At 33.1% G+C, this 23,936-nt stretch overlaps 1 non-coding gene across 1 annotated transcript; it reads right to left on the bottom strand.

Moving 5' to 3' along the window:
- Positions 1–775: 775 nt before the first annotated feature.
- On the bottom strand, positions 776–1,508 carry LOC105326782 (uncharacterized). Its single transcript, XR_010710073.1, has 2 exons — positions 1,434–1,508; positions 776–1,040 (listed from the first exon to the last, which is right to left on the bottom strand). It is a non-coding gene; the product is annotated as an uncharacterized protein (transcript).
- Positions 1,509–23,936: the final 22,428 nt, after the last annotated feature.

Here is a 23,936-nt window from a genome sequence, read left to right on the forward strand (position 1 = left end):
AGGCTTAGCGCTTCATGGCACGTACAGTCTTTCAAGATTCTCTCTTAATGCTCTTATTTCCATTTAGTCATGTTTGTATTCTTCTAAGACTTCTTCATTAATTCTGCCAAAGCCTGACTATATTTTGAAAAATATCGGTGATGAGTTGCGTGGATGAGCGTGATTTGATGCGACTCTGTTAGATTGGGACGTTCCTCTGTTTTTATGGCCAATGCTGACAAAGAACCAAACTGTTGAATTAGTTGTTCTGTGACAATTTTCTGAGAAGTGAATTTTGGTAAGGAAATAATGAGTTTTGGAGGCAATTTTCTGAATTCTGCATTTCTGGATTTGTACTTAGAAATAAGACAGCCATCATTGGAGTTCAAAATGTTTTTTAGTTCAACAATGATCTGTTTTATTTCTGAAATATTATGATTTATACCAACTTCTTGTTCTTTAAGGAAAGCCAAATGTTTGGATTCCGATTCTTTAATATCCGATTTCAGTTTTCTGACGAAATTTTCTATTTCTCTGTGCCAATCTTCTCCTCGGTCATTGATAGCTGATATCAATTCCTCGGCGTTTCTATTCAAAGCAGCCTTCTGAACTGGGAAAGATGAGGCTATCTCTTGATATTTAGGATAAATGAAATTTCCTAGTTCTTCTAAATCTGCTTGTAGGGCTTTCTTTTGTTGTTTAAATAACTCATTACATCTAATACATCGTGATCCTTGTGTTTGTTAGAAGAAACACATTGTACACAAATAGGAATGTCACATTGTTCGCAATGAAGTTCACAAAGTTTTGGTGTATGAATTTGGCATTCAGGATAACTGATTTTAGGACTCGATTTTCGATGCTTGATTGGAACTACTATATGAAATTTGGATTCATCTAAGAGATGTTCCCCAGCGCAGGCCTTACAGAGGCTGATTTGGCAAGTTTCACAATATAGAGGGGGGACAGGTTCCTCACACAGTTTACAGCGAATCACATCCTGGAGAGTGTAATCAGAGTCCATAGTTCAGGATCTTTTTGGCAAAATTCTATAAGTAAATCTGAAGAAAAACACAGCACACGATGGACAATATTGTATGATATCATAAGATAATTCTAATACTTAAACTTGAAATGACATACCTTACTTTCTTTTTTTTTATTTTTAGGTTAATTATCGATTATTGTATATTAATTGATATGTGTAAAGTTAATGTTTTTACTTAAATTGAGACCTACTCAAAAGCGAACATTTTAAGTGTATTTATTTACCGAATTAAAACTTAAGATCATGTAGACACAAATAATTAGGCATAAAAAAAGGAATTCACGAAGCTGGTTGGTGTCACTTTTGAGACCCCATGCGGACATGTTAGATTTTTTACGTTATTAAAGCTTTTCAAATCGAAAAAAAGTCACATGTCAAACAATATTTTCAAATTCAAATTACAAACCTCTTAAATATCCAACATGGCATCTGCAGATGTTTAACCTTCCTTCTTGTTAAAGATCACATGCTATATTTAAATGGCTAAATCAAACATAATGAGACATTCATTCGACTGGTTTGACTGGTTATTGATTTGTTGCATTGTTATATATTGAGATCTTTCCGTCAACATTTGTTTAAAATATCTTTACGTACACGGAAAAATGGCTACTATACAAAAAGGTACATATAGATTCCCTTCGTGATATTGTGTGGATTAAAAAAGTTAGTAAGATATCTTAGGTCAATCACTGATTTTAATCCTTTTTAATCCAAGATGGTAACGCCAGGGTTAAATAATTAATAGTTGAATTCTGGTTAACTCACAAAAAAGCATTTGTTAAGATATTACTAGTAATTAGATAATATATCTAATGCATGGCAAAAATAAACCCACAAAAACGAGTTATCGAACTCATTTAGCTAAAGTATTTATACATGTATAAAGCTCTTTAAAGATTCATAAGACTAGTGATATGGAGAAAAAATTAATGATAGTTTTACAGATTTAAAACTCTTCGGTTAAGGTTAAAGTAAACGTGATATGAAGCATGACGGCTATTATGCAGTTCAGGTTATCTTTCATACAAGTTTGGTTAAGATAGGACATAAAGAAGTATTTTGTAATCCGGCTTATAGTGTCCTTTGCCCCAGAGCCATTTTCCCCCAGATAGTGATTGTATATATATACATCGTTTCAGACATTATTGATGGATATTATGCATCAGAGTATTGTATTCGAATTGTATAATGGGCTGGTTATGAATAATGATTTCTTGGATAAATGCCCCAAATAATTAATTTAACATGCCAATCAGTTACATATAAAAGCTCATGGTTATCAGCCGAACCTACGAAATTGTCTTTTTCTATTCCTAGATGCAGTGTTCCTGTACGGTTCAGAGAGGCTTTGGAGTACTTGAGAATGAGGTCTTTAAAATGTAATGTTAATTTGACTGGAATATGTAATAATAAGCATAAAAACACTTAAGGGATAATACTTTCTCATATGTATCATTTTTAAATGAAAGTAGATCTGATAGTTCCTTTTAAATGAACCTGCTCCAAAAGCACATTTTTACTACATAAATATAGAATATATTTTTATGTATCCCCAGACACAGCATGCTAACAGATTTCGAACAAAATGCAGAGAATGCATTTTAGACTTTAATTAGCTCCTAAAACTCAATCTGGCAATTCATCTTCATAATATTGGCTGAAAATGCCAAAATCTGATTGTTTTCATGAAATTCTAAAATAACAGCTATGCAACTCAAGTACATGGATAATATATACATGATTTGTAACTTTAATACCTTTGGTTAGCTTTTTCTATATCAGATTTCATTTATATAATTTGTTGATGATGTTGTCTATTTTTCTGTGCAAGTCTTCTCTCAGCTTACTGATAGCTCATATCAATTTTCAGTGTTTCTATTCAAATCATCATTCTGAACCGAAAAAAGGAACAATTTCTTTATTGAAGGATAAAAAAAATTTCCCTAGCTCTTCTGAATCTCATTGTAATGCATTAGTCTTTTTCTCCATTAAAATTCAATTTGTATACGACGTCGTGAGCCGCACGATTTTTGAAGTTATATTGGCACTGTACCAGTTATCGGCTAAAATTTCTTTTCGTATTCCTATTTCTTGAATTTTTTTTTATAAAACTTGACATAATTTAAATTGTGAACTCCTTATTCATCCATCTCTTAGATTATATAACTATTTAGAACCAAAAACATCTTGTTTTTGAGCTTTTAATTCCAAAACTGCCGAGTTTTTAGCTCACCTGAGCTGAAAGCTCAAGTGAGGTATTCTGATCACATTTTGTCCGTCGTCCGTCTGTCCGTCTGTCTGTCTGACTGTCCGTCTGTAAACTTTTTACATTTTGAACTTCTTCTCTAAAACCGCTTATCCAATTTCAACCAAATTTGGCACAAAGCATCCTTATGGGAGGGCGAATATAAATTGCAAAAATAAAAGTCCGATCTGTATTCAAAGCGGAGAAAACCTTGAAACTGTAGAAAAAGGGGGGTACATTTTTAAAAATCTTCTTCTCAAGAACTACTGATTCCAATTTAACGTAGTTTAGCATACATTATCCTTATGGGAAGGAAAATTTAAATTGCAAAAATTAAGTGCTAATTCTGTTTCAAATCTGAGTTATTACGAAAATAATAATAAAGGAAAGGCGTGTTTCAATCAGTTTGATAGCTTCGGGTTCGGCATCCGGTAATCCGGCATCCGGTAAAATGGGTAGGCAAGACTTGGCCTGGACAAAACAAAGATTGACAGTTATTAATCTGCCAATCTCATTAAAATTTCAGGATATTTGATGGACCAGTATATTTGTATTCGCTGTAAATATTGCTGCAAAATAATGCGTATTTGGAATTGACGATTGTCGATCTGCCTTGGCTTTTATTTTGCCACGGCCCGGGTTTGCATACCCATTTTACCAAGACTCGTATTCCATACTTCTAAAACGAGGTTCTTTGTTTAAAGCAGCCATGACATTACACGAAAAAGGGTCGATCTGACTATGATGAATTTGCTTGTTGTGCAACAGTTCGCGTATGAAGGGAAATTTTTTAAACATGCAAAATATTGTTGCCGATTCTGTGAAGTAAATTGAGGCTAAATATTTCAATGCGTTGACAGTTTTCACACATGACGTACGTTGGTGTTAGCTTGTTCCGATTTTTGTTTCGTTTTCATTATTTCTGCCTGTAACCTGGGAACTATCGTCTGTATTTCGTGATTTTTACGTATCAAATCAAACAGAGACTTCGGTAAATCAAACAGTTAACTGTTTACCTGCGCAAATTAAGCAAAATCTGATGTATCAAAAAATAATGAAATACAATTCATTCTATCGGTAATTCGATCGGCATTATCTTTTGCGTAATGGTAGATTAATGCAATAGGTTTTTGTTGCGATGCTCGGAATTTTCTCGAGTTTATTCAGTTTAAACAAAGTTTGATATTGCTGACGGAAATATGTAGGTATATACATGTATATATATATATGATTCATTTCGAAAAAATAAATTGTGTTCTTTATTTGTTAAAGTGAATGTTTCTTGTGTTTAATTGATTTCAATTTCTATTTACTAACCATATTTGAGTGTTAAGCTTAAAATTATAAGCAAGATACAGAGATTTGCTCACAATTCTATGTTTGTACACAGATCTTAAAAACTAAAGATTAAAAAAGTTAATAATTTGTCAATATTTATTAAGAAAATTTTCACAGTCTGTTCTTCCAGAAACCAACTTTAACATCTTATTGTATTGTAAACTTAACATTTTTTCGTCATTATTACTCCTATTGTACATGTGATTCTTCACTGTGCTTGTGTACATTTGTATAAACTGATTTTGAACCTCAAATACCAGTGAACTGGTCTTGAGTGAATAAAATAATATAAAATCTTAGGCCATTCTTTTTTCCCATTTTAAATGCTGAATAGGAAATACCAAGTTAAAAATCATAAGCTGAATGTAATAAACTCATGTGAACAAAATATGAATCAAACCTAGGCGAACTGTGAGCTCTGTATCTTGCTTGTAATTCTACAATTGACGCTGAAATTTTGGTTGAACATTAGAAAATCTCTATGAATTAGAATATATATATCTACTCTCTGGGGCCCTCTCTTTATACAATAAATAATGTGAAATCTACATCAATTTTGATAGTTTTTCAGACGCGAGTAAATAAAAACGACATCTTTAAAACAGTTTCCATATTTCTGACACATTTCTGTTGCGGGGATAAAGTAATTATCGCTATTCCTAAGAATATCACAGCGGAAAATTATCCTGGTTTGTACGCGAAGTAAATAACAGTCATTTAATTATAATGGAGAAGACAAATAAATTTTTTGAATGTTTTTAATTTGAGGAATTGAGCACATTGAGGTACAATTTTCTTCTTCACATCTATACATGTAGGGTTTTTAAAATAAAAAACAAAATCTATTATTTTTTAGCTCACCTGAGCTGAAAGCTCAAGTGAGCTATTCTGATCACTTTTTGTCCGTCGTCCGTCCGTCCGTCCGTCTGTCCGTCTGTCTGTCCGTCTGTAAACTTTTCACATTTTGAACTTCTTCTCTAAAACCACTGCGCCAAATTGAACTAAATTTGGCTCAAAGCATTCTTATGGAAAGATGAATATAAATTGCAGAAATGAAAGAAAAATATTCATTGAGAGCGGAGAAAACCTCGAAACTGTAAAAAAAGGGGGGTGCATTTTAAAAAATCTTCTTCTCAAGAACTACTGATTGAAATTCAATGTAATTTAGCATGAATCATCCTTATGGGAAGAAAAATTTAAATTGCAAAAATGAAGTGGTAATTCGGTTCCAAATTTGAGTTATAAACGAAAACGATAACGAAAAATAATAAAGGGGGTTTAATCGGTTTATAAGTTCGGGTTCGTTATTCCAGATTCACATTCCATCTCGAAAACGTGGTTCTTTGTTCCAAGCGGCCATTTTCGACGCATTCTGGCAAAAGTCTGAAAAGATTGATTTGTTTGTTGTGGAAAAGTTCATGCGCAAAGGTAATGTTTGAAACTTGCAAGATATATTGGTGCCGATCATTGTGTGAAGTAAATTGAGGTTGAATATTTCAATGCGTTGACATTTTCATTCGTGACGCGACGGTGGTTTTTAGTTTATTTTCATTGTGCTTTTGAACTTGGGAAACCATCGCATGTATTTTGGAATTTTTTCCTATTATAACAAACTTAAACTTCGGTAATTCATGCAGCTGATTGTTTACCTGCGTAAAATGAGCAAAATCTGTTATATCAACAACATGTGAAAAGACGATTCATGCAATTGGTAAATCGGTTTAATATCTGGGCAGTGGTGGATATATGCAATACGTGAATATGCTAAGCATTTTCTAAAGTCTATTTAGTCTAAGCAGGCATTATTTTCGCTGAAGGGATATACGTTATTATATAGGTGTATGTATGATTTAAAAAATAAATTGTGCTCCGTCTTTGTTATTGTGCATTTTCTCTGTTTTTATTGTTTACAATTTTCTATTTACTATCAATAATTGAATCTCAAGTCTCAAGTTATTAGCAAGATATAGAGCTTTGCTCATAATTCTTTGATTGTACATAGAGCTTAGGCCATGTTTTTGTTTGTTTACATTTTAAATACTGAATAGTAAAAACTAAGTTTAAAAATCTTAAGTTGAATTCATTAAACTCATGTAAACTAAAAACATGACTCAAACCACAGGCACCTGACGTTATACATTTTTCTCATAATAAAAATAAATACTCTTTATCTAATAATATGCAAGGTAGACCGTACCCATCGCCACCATTTTTATTTCAAACTGTCACATCAGCTGGAAGTTCTGCTTGACTCATTTGGATAATAATTTTGCAATCTTCTCCGTCTCCCGATCGGTCATCCAACATCTAAGCTTACAACTAATTTAACCAAAACGGTGCATTACAGCTGTCATTAATAACAATCCAGCCTGTAACAATCACCCCTCAATCTGCATCTACTGCCTCGTATATACGATAAATGTCTAAAGGGTGGGCGGAAGTTTACGCCTGTATGTAAATGAGATTTCCCTCCACTGTGTTTTGTTTCAATATTTCAAAATATAACTTGTATGTTGATGGAATTTCAAAATTAACGCCTTTTGAAAATTCGCTAGATGTATCGATGCTATATTTGAAAGGGGTCACCAAAAAGATGCTGCCATTTTGTCAACTTCCGTCCACTGTTTAGCCTTTTGTCACAAATCTAAGGCAGTAGATGCAGATTGAAGGGCGATTTTTATTAATGACAGGTGTAATATAACGTCAGGTGCCTGTAACTCAAACCTATCAAAATTGTGGGCTCTGTATTTTTAACCGGGTTTTCCAACGGAAAAATTCGGTTATTAAAATGGTGAAGCGGGCGGGTGGGCAAGCGGCTGGCAAAAGGGTACCCTCATTGTACGGATAACTCCTCCTACAGTTGTCAAGATAGGAAGTTGTTCTTTTGCAGATCAATTGTACATATATTAGAGGTGTGCATATTGCTAGGATTTTGATTACTGATAATTTATCAAAAAAATAACAGCTTTTGAACTTAGTCATTTTTTGACAAAATATTGCATATAGGGTACCCTCATTGTACGGATAAGTCCTCCAACAGTTTTTTAGATAGGAAGTTGTTCTTTTGCAGATGAATTGTACATATATCAGAGGTGTGCATATTGGTAGGATTCTGATTTCTGATTATTTATATGAAAAAAATACCAGCTTTTGAACTTAGTCTTTTTTGGCAAAATATTGCATATAGGGTACTCCATTTCACTGGAACGGGTTGACATGGATTATGGATACAGTTCACATAAAAGAAAACCTGGTTTGCTGTCACACGACATTGACAGCTTTTCACTTGTTCTTATGATTCTATGACTGATGGTGAAATTTTGGCTGATCATTAGAAATGTCTTGCCAAGCATTAAATACTTGTAATGTGCAGAAAAATTACACAGATGATATGTTACAGATAAATACTGTTTAGGGCCCTTCTAACCCAAAGAATTATCTGAAATCTACAACAATTTTGATAGTAATTTCTGATTTTCAGTTTTGAATTAACCGTTCGCCCAACTACCTGAGAATGAGATGCATAACTTTTGCCACGGGCGAACAAAGGACTATATGCGGTATGGTCAAATATCTGCCCCCGATTTCAACCAATTTTTGAATAGTATCGTATAAAAATGAAATCTTCACAAATCATTGTAAAGAGGATGCCTATAACTTTAATCTTGATTTTAGTCATCATTGCTCACTCGCTATTTATCTATGACGTCACCTAAATGACCTAATTCCCGCAAATTAGCAAAAAAAATGAAGATATTCTCATTTTTGCTCTGTATTTTGCATTCGGAAGTATAGAGCGCAGGTCTGCTCAAGTACAATTTTAACATATGTTTTCTTTCAGATAGTTATACATATTATACTAAAAAACGGTACTTGAGCAAGCCTGCGCGCGATGTTTCCCAGTCGAAAAACCATCGGAAAACACCCATATTTTGCTACAAAACATCAATTTATCAAAATAATGCAATATTCATGACGTCATTTCTACATTATGACGTCACTGTGGTGATAACCTTTTACACCTTTATTTCCAATATGATTTTAACTATCTTTCATCTTATTTTAAAGCTCTTTCTGAAACTTTGATTTTGGGGGGCAAAAATTGCATAAAACCGCACTTAGTCCTTTGTTAATACGAGCACCCGACTGGACGTGGATATTTTTTGAGCCATTTGTTTATAATACCGGGATCGGGGTTTAAAATTTTTTAAACTAATTCTTGTCACTCTATCGCTTTCCTTTTATGGTCAATTAACAAGTAAACAGTCAATAAAAGCATTTAATTCACGTACACAATGCATGACTTGTAATCATGATGGCGAAGTAGATTCCCCATTTATGCTCGGAATAATATAGGGTAATCTCGTCGAGGCTGAAACATTTTGACGCTGGTACGTCTCTTCCGAATCACAGACTAGTGCGACATAGTGTTTTTGTAAAATTTGGTTGTTACGAAAGAAATACGCTGAATTACATCGACCGCCTGCTTCAACTTTTTACTTTGAACATTGTTCAATTTCCCATCAACATAAAATGTTGGTTTTCTGGTTCTGGTTAAATGGTTCAAATCTTATTTTAAGTTTTGTTCCTATAGAAATTCAGCTGCACATGTGGTTTTTCCATTATGAAGTGTTTCATATTAATGCGATAATTGTTTATTGTTATATGTTACAATGCTAAATGAGACTTCATTAAAACATGCCTGAAATGGCCAGTATTTGAGCAGCGGCACACATAAAAATAAAGAAGACTTGAAATTATGAAAACTGTTCTATTTTAGGAACTTGCATATTCATATCTATCTTTCAGTAAAATATCGTCCATTTTTGGCAATTAATGTACCTAGTTCTTTCACAACATTTAGTTTAAAAAATATGTTTGAATTTTTGGAAAGCTATATGATATGAACTTGTTTATTTTTCAATTCATATCCACATGCATTACACCTTCAAAAATGCTTTAGAGTTCCAGTTAAGGTCATATATACTCTTATAGATTCTGAACAGATGTATTTCAAAAATTTCGCTGAGATTAGAGGAGGAAAACAGAACGACAAGTTTATGATGGAACAAAATCTGAGCAGATTTTTGAATGGTTTACATGCAAATAAAAAAAAAACAAATGTCAATTTTTTTCTCCAAGCTGGTTAAAATTTAACAGAGTTGACAACTTGTACTAGCTGTCAGCCCTGAGTGTCTAGTTAATTTTTTGACGAGTTTGAAACACTGGTAATTTACAAAAAAAATATAAACGATGTCTTTTGAACAGTTTCTTTAGTTCTGACACATTTTAATTATGATACCTAAAGTATCGTTGTTCTTAAGAAAATATTGAAATGGAAAATCATCTTAGTTTGTAGCCATTTGTTTTTTGTTTTTTTAATAAAGATGAAAATAATTGGTGGCCCTAAGTACATTAGAGTAATTACTAACATGCTTGTCAATACATTATAGAGCTCTTTAACATATCATGTGACAATATTTTTCCCACTCCAGTGTATTTATCGATCAAGTGAGTTAGGTTACAAAAAGTCACAGAATTTCATGCCAGGTAAACAACAATCATTTATAATGGTGGGGACCATTTGAATTATTGGCAATATGTGAGGTTGATTAGATCTTAACCTTGGGGTCATCCCCGCCCCCAAGAAATAAGAAATGACCAAATATCTTGAAAATGGTTGAGGTCCTTACCCCTAAACTATATATTTTCTTGTTTTTTGCGTCAAGAGGCATCAAATGGCATGCAAGTCATGGGCCCCGGGGTAGTCCTGACCCCCCTCAAACAGGAAGTGCCCAAATATCTTGAAAATAGTTGAGATCACCTATCCTAAACCACATGTATTCTTGATCCTTATGTTTATTGGCAGCAAATGTTATGTAGGTCATTGGCCTTGGGGGTGGTCATGATTCTCTTTGAACAGGAAGTGCTCAAATATCTTTAAAACTGTAGAGATCCCTACCCCTAAACCATATATATTCTTGATCCTTGTGTTAAGGGGCATTAAATAGTATGTAGGTCATGGGCCAGGGGTTAGTCCTGACCCCCCTGGAACAGGAAGTTCCCAAATATTTTTAAAGCGATTGAGATTCCCACCCCTAAACCATATATATTCTTGATCCTTGTGTTAAGGGGCATCAAATGGTCTATGTAGGTCATGGGCCAGTGGCAGTCCAGACCCCACCTCAAACAGTATGTGCCCAAATATGTTGAAAATGGTTGAGAACCCCAACCCTTAACCATGTATATTCTTGTTCCTTAGGTCATGTCGGTTCACCTGATAAACAGTAAATGACCCCTCATGAACCTCATAAATTTTCACAAAAAGAAATATTCAAGTATTAACTCTTTTTGTCTCTAAAGTTTGACCCATGTTGGTCATCCCTACTACCAATAATAGCCTTGTTCGTTTGGGAGACTTTATAACCCCTCAAATTATAATTATATCTGGTATATTCTATTTTCACAGTCCAAACCCTTTACTAAAAAATGGTCTTTGCATGACATTTCATGATCTTTATATATAAGGGTATTTTTTGTAGATGCCACGGCGGAAGTATTGGAGGATGAACAGGAAAGAGTTACAGACTGACATGACTGAGGAGACTGGCCTCGTTAAAAACAGTAAAACAATTTCTGACCTGGACTTGACTGAGGAGACTGGCCTCGTTAAAAACAGTAAAACAATTTCTGACATTAAAATGACTGAGGAGACTGGCCTCGTGAAAAACAGTTAAACCAATGTTGACCCTGAGGAGCCTGGCCTCAGGTTAAAAAAAAACAGGAAAATAAAAAAACTTGTCAAATGAATTTGGACACTGAACTGGAAATGAATTTGCACAATGAACTTGAAATGAATTTGCTCAATGAACTTTGTGAAATTAATTTGTGTCAAAACTCTGCTGAAATGAATTTGCAAAACAATGTGCAAAAAAATCTTACAAAAAATGACTCTCTGACTAAAACTATTCAAAATCATTTGCAACCTCGTGAAGATAACCTGGTTTATCAAAGGAAATTAGTTTTTGGGTCATTTCATCAAGGAGATACAAGATTTTCATCATTTTCAAGGGGCAGTCAATGTACTTGCAATGCACTTACTATGTTGATCAAATGTTATGAAGGATTCTCATTCACAACTGAATTTTTAGATAGCACTTTAATAGCAGGAGACCAGGTGTATACAACAGTGGTCAAAAGTTTAATGCAAAAACAAATCTTTCATAACAAACTTCTCAACTTTGATGAATTACCAAGTAACTTAACTTTGGGAGAAAATCATCATGTCATTCACAAATTTGATACCATTTGGGGATTAGTTGTCTCAGGAGATCAAAATAGCCCTGTGAAATCATTGCATCAAGCATTAGATGAGGCATTCCAGATTTCTAGATATTTGCTAATTATGATAGGAGCAATTTGTTCGGGTGTATACAAAATGTCAAACACTGAATATTATTTCTTCGATTCTCATTCACATGACAATGATGGCATGTCTGCATGTGAGGGCAAATCTGTGTTGGTAATGAACAAGGGTCTTGATGATTTGGTGACATATTTGTACAACATGTACAACAGCATGCATATTGTTTTTTCTATGCAGTTTGAAATCTTACCAATCTCAATTAGCACTTTGCATCACAGTTTTCCAGAGAGAGACCCATTGCAGAAAAAATTCTACAAAATGGATGATACCCCATCTATTACAAATGGTGAGAAGCAATGCAGAAAACGCTATATGAGAGAATACATGTCAAGAAAGAGAAAGAACGCACAATTTAAAACTGAAGAAAGATGCAAAGATGCTCTTGCCAAAAAATTGAAACGACAAAATCCTGAAGTGTTAGAGAATGAAAGGAAAAAGAACAAAACTGGAGGAAAATTGAAACGGCAATGTATTAATGTTCAGGTGAAGGAAAGAGAGATGGACAAAATAGCAAGAAAATTGAAAAGACAATGTATTGATATTAAAGAAAAGGAAAGAGAGATGGACAAAATTGCAAGAAAAGTTAAAAGACAAAATCCTGAAGCGTTAGAGAAAGAAAGAACACAAAATACAGCTGGAAGAAAATTGAAGCGACAATGTATTGATGTTCAAGACAAGGAAAGAGAGATGGACAAAATTGCAAGGAAACTGAAAAGAAAAAATCCTGAAGTGTTAGAAAAGGAAAGAACACAAAATACAGCTGGAAGAAAATTTAAAAGACAATGTATCGATGTTAAAGAAAAGGAAAGAATACAAAATACAGCTGGAAGAAAATTGAAACGACAGTGTATGGATGTTCAAGACAAGGAAAGAGAGATGGACAAAATTGCAAGGAAACTGAAAAGACAAAATCCTCAAGTGTTAAAAAAGGAAAGAACACAAAATACAGCTGGAAGAAAATTTAAAAGACAATGTATCGATGTTAAAGAAAAGGAAAGAATACAAAATACAGCTGGAAGAAAATTGAAACGACAGTGTATCGATGTTAAAGAAAAGGAAAGAACACAAAATACAGCTGTAAGGAAATTGAAACGACAGTGTATCAATGTTAAAGAAAAGGAAAGAACACAAAATACAACTGGAAGAAAGTTGAAACGACAAAACATTAATGTAAGAAATAAGGAGAATGAACGAGAGACAAAAGCCAGAAAATTGAAGAGAAAGAACCCAATTGTCCTTGAACAAGAAAGATTGAAAAAGCAAGCTAAACGAAGTATCATTTCATATCATGAAAATGAAAAATTTCATAATAGGGAACAGAAACAGAAAAAGAGAACAGATGTTGAATACTGTAACAAAGTAAATGAACGTCAAAGACAGCTTAGGTTTGGAGCAGGTATAGATGACTGTATCAAAAATGTTCATGAACAGATTAGGCATGGTCCCATTTTTGTATGTTCTTGTTGTCAGCAAACGTGGTTTAAAGAAAGTGTATTAAAAGTGGAGAACACAAAACTGGATGAAAGAATTAAAAACAAATACTTGACTAGTACTCTTTCTGTTCAAGATAAGGAGTGGATTTGCAATACTTGCTATTCATCGTTAAAAGAAAACAAAACTCCAAAGTTGTCTGTGTTTAATGGTATGACATGGCCACAAAAACCAATGGAATTAGATTTGTTCCCTTTAGAGGAAAGGCTTGTGTCTTTGAGAATTCCTTTCATGCAAATTAGAGAGTTACCAAGAGGTGGACAATATTCTGCCAGAGGAAATGTTGTGAATGTCCCAGTTGATATTCAGCCTACAATAAATAGCTTACCTAGAAAATTAGATGAAAATGTCACAATTCCCGTAAAATTGAAGAAAAAATTATCGTATCAAAAATGCGATTATCATGAAAATGTACGACCAGCAAAAGTACTGATAGCACTGCATTGGCTTATGAACCATAGTGAATTCTACAAGAACGCAAATATCAATGTTGATGACAACTGGTTTCAAGAAGTCACAACCTCGGCAAACGAAATTGTGCAAGAATTGGTTCAGACACAGTCAAGAAGGGACCAAAATACTGATTGTCTGGAGTCTGATAACGATGAATTTTGTGAAGTAGATGGAATTGGTAGAGATGGAAATTGTGATACGTTGCTAGATGATGCATCACGAGACATGAATCAGGTTTACACATTTGCCCCTGGTGAAGGACAACGTCCACTAAGCTTATATCAAGATCAGGCTGCTGAATATTTATCATTTCCTACAATCTTTTGTGGAAGAAAAAGATTAAATGATGAAGAAAGAGAACTGCGTGTTTCATATGCAGACATAGCTAAGTGGGAATTGAGAAGTTTTGATAGACGTGCAGCACAGTCTGTTCCAAACTTGTTTTTTAAGTTGCAAAAAATACAAATGAAGCAAGTTACTGACAAATGCAATTTAGCTTTGAGAAAATGTAAAACTAAGGGGAAAACATTCACAGCTACCGATGTGCAAAATCCTACACATGTCGATAGTCTTGTTAGACACAATGAGGGTTATTTTATCTTTAGACAGTTACGAAATTCACCTGCATATCTTGAAACTCGGAAAAAAGATGTATTTGCCATGATCAGACAGTTAGGTTTACCAACATGGTTCATGTCTCTGTCTGCTGCTGATACAAGATGGACTGATCTAATCAGAGCACTGGGCATTTTAAACAATTTAAAGGAATATACGGATGAAGAAATTGACAATATGTCATGGTTTCAAAAATCAAAAATGGTACAGAAAGATCCAATTACATGCACCAGATATTTTGACCATAGGTTTCGGGTGTTCCTGAATTCTGTTTTGAAAAGTGACCATCATCCAATCGGCAAAGTGAAAGACTATTTTTATAGAATTGAATTTCAACAGAGAGGATCGCCCCATGTCCATATGGTTGTCTGGATTGAAAATGCCCCAAAATATCAAGAAAATGAAGAAAAAGAGATTTTGGATTTTGTAGATAATTACTTGAAATGTGAAAAGAATGAAGATGATGACTTGACAGAATTACAAGTACATAAACATTCTCAAACATGCAAAAAGGGAGGAAAAGATGTATGCAGATTTGGCTTTCCACTACCTCCTTTAGAAAAGTCTATGATTCTAGAACCTTTAGATGCTGATGTTGACAAGTACAGGAAAATGTACGATAAAATTCAGAAAAAGTTGAATGATATGTCGAAAAATGGCTGTGATTTATCATACAAGGAACTCCTAGATTCAGTCTTAGAAATATCAGAGGAAGATTACATCAAATGCATAAGGAGTTCATTGAGAGGTCCAAAGGTTTTTCTAAAAAGAAAGCCATGCGATATGAGAGTAAATTCTTACAACAGTGTTGTTCTAGATGCTTGGAAAGCAAACATTGACATGCAATTTATCTTGGATCCATATGCCTGTGCAATGTATATTGTTTCATATATTAGTAAATCTCAAAGAGGAATGAGTGATTTACTGAACAGAGCTGCAAAAGAAGCTAGAGATGGAAATCTTGACATAAAAAGACAAGTGCGTCATATTGGAAACCATTTCCTCAATAGCGTGGAAGTTGGAGCACAAGAAGCTGCATATTTAGTGTTGCAAATGCCTCTAACAAAAGCATCAAGAGATGTTGTTTTTATCAACACAAGTCCCTCTGATGATAGAGTAATTCTCATCAAAACAGATGCTGAATTGGAAAAGTTGACACCAAATTCTACAGATGTTGAATGCAGTAATGTTATTAAAAGATACGCAAAACGACCTAAACAACTTGAAAACTGGTGTTTAGCTGACTATGTATCTCAACTTGATGTAGTGTTTCCAAAAGAAAGTGAAGAAACATTCGATCAAACAGAAATAAATGATGATGAAAATGATGAGTCAGATGTTGACTTTAATGAGAGTGATACACTTGTTACTCTAAAGAATGGCATTATCATCAGACGTCGCAAAGTACCTAGAGTGATTAGATATGTCCGGTTCAATCTAAAAACAGACCCTGAAAATTACTATAGAGAAAGGTTAATGTTGTTTTTGCCCTGGAGAGATGAATCAGTTGATCTGTTGTCTGGAACTGACACTTTTGAAAATTCATTTAGTCTTAAAAAGTCTTTTTTGGCTCATAAAATCAAGCAATATGAGTTTAATGCTGAAATGCTAGATGCAGCATTACAGATAGCAAATGATGAATTAACAGATGCTTTTGATGAATTAGCACCTAATACGCAGCAAACAGAGGCAGAAGATGAAGCTGAAGGATCTTTTGAATCAGAAAAGTATGTCCAGTTTAACCCTGAGAGACCAGTTGAACAAAGAATATATGATATTGGAGCAGATGTTGGTATCCCATCAAGACAAATTACAGAGGAAAGTTCTGTGAGACTGCCAGAGGATCAATATTTGAAATTGGTGGAAAGTTTAAATGTGAAGCAAAGGGAATTTTTCAATCATGTCATGCAATGGGTCAAAACTGAAAAAGAGCCGATGTATTCTTTTTTATCTGGAGGTGCTGGTGTTGGCAAATCTGTTTACACTGCGATGAATTGAATACTTTTCGTACCAAATACAGAAACCTGAAAATAATCATAATTGATGAAATATCAATGGTAGGCAATAGGTCTTTGGCTCTGATTGACAGTCGTTTGCAACTTCTTACAGGCATCAAAAAGCCATTTGGTTGTATTAGTATCTTATCAGTTGGTGATTTTTTTCAACTCAAACCTGTGATGGACAGCTGGATCTTTCAGGATTTAAAATGTAATGCCCAAGCTCTTGCAAGCAATCTTTGGAGGGAACACTTTTGTGTATTTGAATTGGATGAAATAATGAGACAAAAAGATGATATTGAGTTTGCCCAACTGCTTAATCGCCTTCGTTATAATGAATTAACACCAGAAGACAAGAATGTAATTCAGAGATGCATGATAACAGAAACAAATGAAAATTATCCAAACCATGCTCCACATCTCTTTACTCAGAACTCTAAAGTAGATGCATACAACAATCAGTTGATTGAGAGACTTGAAGGAGAAAAGGTCATGGTGAAATCAGTTGATACTGTTATCAAAGATTACTCAAAGGAAGTGAAACAAAAGCTTCTCAGGTCTTTAGTAAATGAGGATGATGTTAGCAAAACTGCCAATTTAATGCAAATATTGATTCTTGCTGTTGGGATGATTTACGATATCTCGGTCAATGTTGATGTCTCTGATGGGCTTACTAATGGGTCATCATGTAAAGTTCAACTGATTGAAAGCAAAATGGAAGGCATATCAAGACCAAGCATAGTTTGGGTCAATTTTTTTGATTCTGCTGTTGGAAAGTCAAATCGCAAAAAATACAAGCATTTGTTTCATGATGGAATAAATGATGACTGGACACCTATTTTTGAAGTTCAGCGGTCTTTTGTATTGAATCATAATACTTTTCAGAGAATTCAGTTTCCATTGCGACCAGCTGCAGGAAAGACAGTTCATAAAGCTCAAGGGTGCACTGTTGATGAAATTGTAATTGACTTGTCTCAAACTAAAATTAGGAAAACTCCACACATTCACTATGTTGCTCTAAGTCGAGTACGGTCAGTAGATAATCTACACATCCTTAACTTCAATGAGCAGGCATTAGCTATGGATGAAAAAGTGCTTGAGGAAATGGAAAGAATGAAAACTGAGGTGCCATTGCATCTTTGTTATGTTCCAATGTATCAAATCAATTCTAATTGTTTTAAAGTTGCTTTCAACAATTGTAGATCACTTCATAAGCACTTTTCACAAGTAAAAAGAGAGCCAAATATTCTAGCATCAGATGTAGTTGGTTTCTCCGAGACAAGACTATGCAGTGCAGATGAAGACAATTTTCAACTACACGGCTACACAGCAATATTTAATCATTAGGTTTCATGTCACTTGAATAGATGTCCACATCATGGAACAGCACTGTATGTTAAAAATGACTACAAGATAACGTATATCTCAAAGTTTAACAATGGTTCCTTGGAGTTCATCACTGCAAATGTACATTTTAGCCAAAGTAGAGATGTACAAGTTATCGTACTTTATAAATACCCATCATGTTCTTTGGAAAATTTCAAGCAACATGTAAACACACATCTTAAGCCTTTGACTGAACACCAGAAGGACTTGGTACTTTTAGGGGATTTCAATTTCGATTTGCTTGCTGGGCATATTGACTTTTTAACATTTTTTGAAAATGCTTTAAATGCTTTAAATGTAAACAAATTGTAACAAAGGCTGCACATAATACCGGTTCTCAGCTGGACCTGATTTTTACAAACATAGCCCCATGTGCAACATATGTGATTGAAGCATACTGGTCTGATCATAAAATGATATACTGCGCTTTTGAATGAAATAATTGTGTTTTAAAGAGAATGGGGCACCAAAGTAAAAACTCATCAGAGGGAGCTGTGAAAATAATGCCCCCTCCCTCATCCCATTTGTCACCTTTAAAAGGTGACAAATGGTCTTTTAATTAATATATAGGTATTGTAAGACACCAACTATTTGCTTTTGGCAGTGTCATAGATTCAGTGGTTCAAGGGGGATGGGGATTAAAATCATTAATTGAGCATTTGATTTGTAACAATTCCACTGTTTTCTGAATGTAGAGAATTTGTTAAATCTGTTCTCAATTTTTAATTTCTAGCCCAAATTTACACAGATATCATCTACTTCACTGATGTTGTTTTCATCAATTCTACTCCTCCTCCCACCTAAAACATGACTATGCCAATATTTTTAAATTCATACATTATATTGTATTATGTCTATATATACATATATTGAACCAAAAAATGCCTATGTCTTATATTCAAAGCTACTGTACAGTGAACATGTGTAAATTTGTGTATTTCTTCAATATTCTAAGATAATATTAATTTGCAGACTTGCATCAATAAGAGGAAAGACACTGATTGAAAATAGTTAAATTTAATCCTTCTCCAAGCCATGAAGGTGCATAAAACCGGTGCTTATACTCACTTTCCAAGGTGCTAAGCAGATTACAGTCACCGACTCCCCATGGATAGAACACCAGTCTATCACAGCTTAATTCCCAGCTTACTGCAATTTCAGCTGGGTGGACTGAGACAAAGATCGATAAAGTACCTTGTGTAAGGGACAACAAAACATCAAGTGACCACAGCTGATTTTAACCAGCAACCTTTGGGTTACTGGCCTAACGCCAATGACCACTGGCCATGTGCCCCATAAATGAACTACATGCGAGTTAATTGTGAATTGCAGTTCTGGAAGTCATGTAAACAACTTCAATACTGTGCACAAGCCACATTAAAAATTGAATCTTTCCTTCATATTAAAGCAAAACAGAATGTGGCAATATCTGAAGAAGAGAAGAGAAGAGAGTAAATAAAAAAACTGATTAATCATGCACCTGCACTTATTTGTTCCTAAAAAAGAATTGTATACTGATGCTTTATTTATATATTTTTTGTTGTATTTTCATAATAACTTGATAGAAGTTTAATTGTACTCATATATTTATACAGTCTATACTAGATTATATATGTCACATCAAAATTGTTTGCATTTCATATGAATAATTACACCCTATATTCTAGAAAAACTATTTTTTAAATATGTCTTTGAATTTAATATTATTTCATTATTATCTTTATAGCTGTTATCAATGACTTCATTCAATAATATCGTATTATATCAAGCAAAAGTTGGTGTCTTACAATACAATAAATGTATGTGAATCTGTATTCATTTTTTAAAATTCTTTAATATTTATTTATACGGACAATACACACACAATATGTACGAATCCTTCATGTGAGTGCATGTTATATGTATATTAAATCATGTTAATACATGTACGATGTAAGTCGAAAATATTGGAGCAAAAAAAAGAAGACATCTTTTCTGTAATGACAACTTCCTTCTCTTTTTTGATTTGAACTGGTCCTTTATGGATTTCTTATATTACTTAGGGCCAAATCATTTTTATGTAAACTATATAACGACCCAGGTAATATGATTTTTATAATGAAAATTATATATATTTTACTAATGCAATGTTATTAATTTACTTGAATGCATGTATTTCTCTTATAAATACAAAAGCACCTGTATTTAAAGAAACTTGGCTCCAATCGTTCAAAAATGACAGGTAAGTATAAAGAAAGGAGGTCACTGGCCAGCCTGTAGCGGGCGGTAAACCTGCCTTTTCTAATAAATTCATATCTATGGACAGAGTTATAAACAATATGGCATACATGTATAAAGAAAAAAACAAAAGAAATATTGCATACTGGTTGCTTATTTGATGCAGTGTACTCTTAATGTACACTTTATAGAAAATCTCATTTAAAGAAATTAAAAAATGAGAAATACATGTACATTGCATTAAAAGTGAATTTAATTTCAAACAAATATTCATCTAAGTTTTATTTAATTTTTCAAAATCATTCACACACACTCAACGCTTATATACTCAAATTATATTATTATTATTATAAGTATTATTTCATATGGTTGTGCATGCATTTATATGCAAATATATAATATGATTGAAACATTATTTGTATCATATAGAACAGATAAGATGTCTTCATTTTGTATGGTTATATTGAACTTGTCATAAATGTGTCATAAATTTTATTGTTTTTGATAATACTCATTTTAAAGTATAAAGTGCATTAAATTATTTTTTACAATTGCTTGAACAATCACACTCAAATGACAAAATTATCATAAAACTCGTATTTTCAAATCATTCTTTATCTTATCATTTTCTGTTTCATTACAGTTAAGTAAATGACACAAGAATAATTATGTTACTAGTTTTTGTATAAAATTCTATCGACAAATAATTTTCATTTAATTACCGTATGTCTTGTGAATCAATACTGTTCGTAACCTTTCTATTTTTGCTTTTTCGAAGAAAGGTTATGAAAAAACAGTGAAACTTCTAAATTAATTTATTTAAACTTTGTGTATATATATATGACTAACTTAATTATATATTCATGTATATATTTGATTTTAAAGTATGATTTATTGTATTTTCTCATCATTATATTAATTTAATTTAATGTACAATATGCATAACTGAGAAACTACATGTTTACATTTACAGTATATTTGTAAAATTTGATATAGATAATGTATTACCAGTAACTAGTTTTTTTTAATGTGTGTTCATAAAAATTATTCCCGAGGTTCTTTTTATATTACCAGAAATGTTTGTTTCTAAATAAAATTGCTTTCTAAAATGAAATATGTCTCATGTTGATATATTATACCAGTAATTGTATTCATTGTAGATATGTTAAATCATGCCATTGTGATTGAAACATATTTGAACAGGTTTCTTATTTTTAAGGGTTCACATCAAAGAGAATGTTGCCAATTTTAAAATCCAATTTAGCCAAAACGCATATGAAAGCTTCTCTGTTCATTTCAAATTCTGGGATATATCAAGTCGGCGTATAAATGAAGCTAGATTTTTAACAGACACAATTTAGATTACAGATTATCTAATAGGATTTTGCACGTACTTCTTGTCATAACTTAATCTTGGAAATAAAGAAAGGTTGCATGAAATAACATGTACTATCATATGACGTGATGAAGGGCCTGAAGCCTTAATGGTTCTAGTACGTTTAAATGGTTAACCACTTTTTATATATAAAACTGGATATGTATTGCATGACCTCTTATATGAAAATCAATGAACTCGAATATTGGCATCCTCTAATTGTGTAGATTCAACTTGTTCAAATTATGACTACAGGTGATAAGGTCGGCCCACAATAAGTGCTAAATTTCAAACTAATATACATTTTAGCAGTTGCATGAAAATTTTATCTTTAAAGAACCATGCATTACTCTTCAAATGTGTGCAAAAAAACCTGCTGGAATTAACATACCAGTAATGCATTTTAATTTAAATGACACAATTTATTTTCATCCCCACCCCTCTATAAAAAATATTTAATCTTGCATAAGAAAATTATGGTACTAAACTATGCTAAAAATTAAATTTCTCTATTATTTCAAGTGTTTTAAGTCAAAATAGTTATCAATGTTTGCTCAGGTGAGCGATGTGGCCCATGTGCCTCTTGTTTTAAATACAATAACTAGTAAGTAGTTGATGAAAAAAATGTACCTATATGCTCTCATATATTTTAATCGCTTTACAAAGTGGGGGGGGGGGGCAGAACGAAAATATAGGGATTTGGATGTTAACAATTTAACAGTATACCTCTACCAAATGTTTAGTTTTATATCTTGCGTAGGATTTTCTTATTCTGGTAAAAAATAGTATTTCATGAAGGTACAATGTCAAAGATTACATGTATACAAAACTAGGTGTAAAATTCGAATACCTTACAATATTTATTTTTTGTTTTTCTACCGAGGGACCATATGGCACAATATCTTTTGAACGCCCATTGTTGCTCAGGTGAGCGATGTGGCCCCATGGGCCTCTTGTTACAATTTACTGTACCAGTTATTGGCTAGGTGATAATGACATTGTAAAATCCCTGCATATATTGATTACATACTCTGCAAAATGTAATTTGAATTATGCCCCTTGTGATGTCAGACTATAGGTCTGAGAGGTTATGATACATACACAACTCTTAATATTATTTATTTGTTGTCATACGGTAATTCACAAAATCGTAGAATATTTGATAAATAATTGTGCAAACAGGCGTTCAACTCCGCTATGTTGACATTCAGTGTATATTTCCCCTTATGTTTGCATTGGAAATCTGCAACGTTCATTTTCATTCTCATATGAATATACTTAGCTAATTCATGTGCCATGAGCACAAATATAAACGTCACATGTTTTGATTATATTTATTTTTGTAATATAAAATAAAATGTTCAATTTTACATACCTATTTGATATGTACTTATGAAAAATACTCGCTTAATTATATCTTTTTGTTTTTAAAATGAGTGTTCTCTGCAAAGTTCCTGGCATTATATTTTAGTCGCGGATGCGAACTAAATTACATGTTAATGTGGCTGTTCCGTGTATGTTTCATATTTTCGACTGAAAGCGTATATAATGGCTTTATAGTGACGAAAAACATATATATATAGACATCAGTATTAATGTAAATATATGCAATGAATGCTTAATTGAATCTTTCTGAATTTAGTGAATTCCATTTGTTTATTAACCTATCACAAAGAGGTAATATTTTATTTTTAACTTATCATGTCACTTTTTTTACTGCTGAAAGTGCAAGTATGTAAATAAGGCGGTAAACAGTGACTGCTTAAGCTCGCATTTAAAACACGTTCAAGAAAGTTTTCAAGCAAACTTACTTTTCTTTATTTTAAACACACGACTGAATTAAAAAATAGGAAAGACGCGTACTATAAACCCGAACTCTCAGTTTAGCCGATAATTGGTCTTCATCGATAACTGGTACAGAACCAGTACAATGTACACAAATAGGAATGTCACATCGCTTACAATGGAGTTCACACAGTTTTGCTTTATGTTCTGGACATCTAGGAAGAATAGGAGTTGACTGTCGATGTTTGATTGGCACCACTTTATGCAATTTTGACGCCTTTAGGATATATTTCTCAGTACAAGCCTTACAGAGATTGATGTTGCAAATATCACAGAATAGTGTGGGGACAAAAGTCTCACACAGGTCACATCGTATGACACTGTTACAGGGGTCCATGATCTGTAAACCTTGTTTATTTTCAAAAGCGAGAGGCTTCAGACCGGAATAGAAAACAGAGTCAGCCGAACAATACAGCGATGTATTAGCTTAAAGAAGTGCATATTTTTATCATTCAATCCCATATGACTTAAATCATTTTTGTGGTATTCCAAGTTTTCGATTGATTTCTAAGTCTATA

Source organism: Magallana gigas, chromosome 10 (genome assembly GCF_963853765.1).
Source record: "Magallana gigas chromosome 10, xbMagGiga1.1, whole genome shotgun sequence".
Lineage (NCBI taxonomy): Eukaryota > Metazoa > Mollusca > Bivalvia > Ostreida > Ostreidae > Magallana > Magallana gigas.